The following is a 3337-nucleotide window of genomic DNA, read 5'->3' on the forward strand; positions in this document are numbered from 1 at the left end:
GAGAACTTTCAGTATTTTCAGTCATAAAACAAGGCCTGATTTCCAGAGCGAAGCTGCTGCCAGAGTCACCATATGTTTGGTGGAATTCTGAGTCTTGCTCAGAATTTTCCACTGTGAAGAGTGCTAAGTTGCTTGATTACTCCTTAGGTAAGGAAATGGCACAAGAGAGATAGCCAGAGGACCTATTATCTAAAATTCACACCTGGCGCAACTGTAGGAACTCTGCCTGATACTTTTTTCAAGTAAAGTTGCTTTAAAATACGCCATACACACCACCCGCCTAAGGATTTTCCTCCCATGCCCTTGTAAAATGACAGCTACTCTTAGGGGATTTCAGAAGGGGGGAGCGGGGGGAGGAGGCTCTGGATGAGGTTACCGAAACAAACAGCAGAGGGCGCAGTTTCTTTTTTTAATCTAAGTTTCTCTCCTATGAATCACTTAATTGGTTATTTTGGGCCCAATAATATTGGGTATTATTTGTATTATATATAGATATTCGCAGATCCATAGCAGAGAGAAACTCCATGTCCCTAGTCGAATCCATCAACTGATAATGTGAAATCAGTATGGGAGGAAAAGCTCCCACCAGCTTTCCAATACTGTCTTTCCCTCCTTCCACATTCTTCTCTCCCCAGCTCCCGATGTGTGGTAGTAAAGCTTTAATCTCGCACCAATAAAGGAGATTAAAAGAGGGACTTCAAAGCTCTCCACAGGGCGAGCAACAAGGCAAGTTTTTATTTATTTTTTCCCCCAGATGAGAAAACTGGAAAAAGAAAATTTAAATTAAAAAAAGAAAGAAAGAAAGAAAAGAAAAGAAAAAGAAAAAGCTTGTGCGATGCGTGTGGTCAGGTGTGTGTGTGGGAGACTTAGAGAGCCGCGCGTTGCGGGTGGGTGGATGGAGGCTCAGGATGCAACAGCCAGCGACCCGGTGCTGGGCGCACGCCTGGGATGTAGTGTGGGTGTGAGCGGTGCGAGCTCGGGAGTGCGCACAGGGTTCCGCACTACCTCCTTAAGGCGCTTTCCAAAGTTCCTTGCCCACCCGGATCTCCCCTCCCGCCCTCGGTGGGCACCGGGGGTTGGCAGAGGGAGGGATAGCAGGAGGGAGGGAACTGATGGAGATGAGCCACCCAGAGAGGCGCGGGTCGCCGGAGGAGAGGGGAGCCAGCTGCACTTACCCGGGCCCCCCGCTGGCCCTCCACCCGGCTGGAGCCCAGCAGCCGTCGGCGCGGGGCGGCGGCCCTGCCCAGCTCGGTCCCGCGTGGGGCGGCGACCGCTGCTTCGGGGACCCACTGGCGGCGCACGGGGCGCGGGTGGAATGGGAACGCGGCGGGTGTGGACTAGAGCCGCTGCCACCGTAGCCCCGGGGTATCCCGCCCTGCAAGCGCCCTGTTGGCTACGGGAAGGAGGAGTCCATGGTCTCCCCCACCCCAGACTCCACAGCGCCCGGCTCCCGGAGCCCTCCGCCCCGGTTACCTTGGTCTCTTGCCCCTGGGGCAGCCTTGTCGCGCGTCGCCCCCTCTCGGAGCCCGGACCCTGACAGGGGGGGAAATTCCTTCCCGTTGACGTCCTCTTCCAAAATGCAAAAGATCAGTGACTTTGACAGGTAGATGAGGGGGAGGGAGAGGGGTGGGCGGAGAGGAAGGGAGGATGAGAAAGGTGCCTCTCCCTCCAAAAATACAGTGGGATTAGGAACCAAATCGCCGCCTTCCGAGGTCTCACCAGCCTTCTCCGCTCGGAGCCTCCCCGCGCCGCCGCCGCCGCCGCCGCCACTTCTCGCCTTAAACTTTTACTGTGGGTTCTTTTTTTCTTTCTCTCTCTCTTCTCTGTTTCTATTCCTTTCTTTTCTTTTAAGCCACAGAACGATTTTTCCCCCCCGGGATCCCAAGGGATCAGAACCAGCGGCCGGGCGGCTCTATCCCGCTTGGCACCGCTTTCATTTTATTTCAGATGAAGACGTTAGGTCTTTTTTTTTTCTTTTTGGTCAGAAGCGACATAAATCAGGACAATTAGCCTTGGCGCCAAGAAGATCCTCTCGAAGCAATTTCGCCCCGGTTTTCTTCGCGCATTCCTCCACTCAAGTCAGAAATGTCACTGAACATAGCGTTGATGGCTGCGAGACGCGACGCACCCAAAGTCCGTTTGATGAAATATACATGGCCCCAAGATGCTTCGGGATTGCGGTTCGCGGCTTCCCAGCCCCCGCCCGCGGCGCCCGGCCGGGACCCTGCTCCCAGCCCGCAGCCAGCTCTCGGCAAACTTAGGGGCGCGGATGAATTAGAGAGTGAGCGCCAGGGGCCGGCAAAGCGACGAGCGACGAAACAGCCCCGGGAAGCCGCAGCCCTCGGAGGGGTGGCGTGTTCTTCTCACTTAAAAAGCAGATCTTCTGCAACTGCCAGCGAGTGGAAGGATTGCAAAAAAACCTTACACTACCTCGAGACCTGGGCGCTCCGAGCGGTCCTAACTCCGTCCCGCTCGCTGCTTCCACTGCTGCTGCTCTCTGGCCGCCGCTGCCACCGCACAGGGACCTCCGGCTACTGGGGCAAGACCACCCACAGCCTTATCTCCCACCTTTGTTGATTCTCAGAAGCAAGGTTGCTACTGGCTCCCCCTACTTCTGCCCCCCTCCGCTCTTGCATTACCTCCCCACACACACCCAAGCACACCCTATTCACCGTAAGTGGGAGCACGGTGGGTGGTATTTTTGAACTTGAAATTAGTTTGCCTAGCCGGAACTTCCAACCTCCTCGGTGTGAAACCTATCCCACTTTAAAAAGTTGAAGTCCCTGTAGGAGCTCTGCATCATCAGCCTCCTTGGTTTTCCCCCAATGATAGACAAAAGCCACCTGGCCCCAGGGCTCCCTTCTCCCATTAATACATCTCAGACTCTCCTAAGATTCCCCCTAGCTACTTGCTAATGTGAACTGCAAACCAATCTGACTTACATAGGAAGGGGGAGATTTTAATTAGAAAAAGGACATTATAATGAGGAAAAGACGGATCTCACAAACACATAAGCATCTTAATGGCAGTCTTCAAACTGGGCTTTTCCCGTACAGGAAAGAGAATAAGCCATGTAAGAAAGCGGGCACGCATGGACAGATAAGCTGGTGTCTTGACTAACCTGTGATTGGATTTGACAAGCAACCTGTCTCTGTAGTTCAAGGATTTGAGGGAGGAACTGACCAGGAGGTGGCTTGCTCAGGCTGGTGGGGTAAGAAGACAAAGGGCTCCTGTTAGGAAGCCTGGAGAAGAGATGTTCAACTCGAGGTAAAAACAAATGGGTACTTGTGAGCAGCAGGTCACTGGCTAATACCCCAAAATGAAGGCAAGCAACTAA

The 3337-nt window shown here is 53.7% G+C and overlaps 1 protein-coding gene across 8 annotated transcripts in view; it reads right to left on the reverse strand.

Annotated features, from left to right (window-relative positions):
- The window catches only part of Ntng1 (netrin G1), a 350817-nt gene extending 348240 nt beyond the window's left edge, over window positions 1–2577 (reverse strand). For 7 of the 8 annotated variants that reach the window (XM_031375235.1, XM_031375230.1, XM_031375237.1 and 4 more), the window contains exon 1: window positions 1474–2577. The gene's annotated coding sequence lies outside the window, so the exon portion shown is untranslated. The remainder of the gene's footprint in view (window positions 1–1473) is intronic. The other variant, XM_031375231.1, reaches the window with a different exon arrangement.
- Window positions 2578–3337: the final 760 nt, after the last annotated feature.

Source organism: Mastomys coucha, unplaced genomic scaffold (genome assembly GCF_008632895.1).
Source record: "Mastomys coucha isolate ucsf_1 unplaced genomic scaffold, UCSF_Mcou_1 pScaffold16, whole genome shotgun sequence".
Taxonomy (NCBI): Eukaryota; Metazoa; Chordata; class Mammalia; order Rodentia; family Muridae; genus Mastomys; species Mastomys coucha.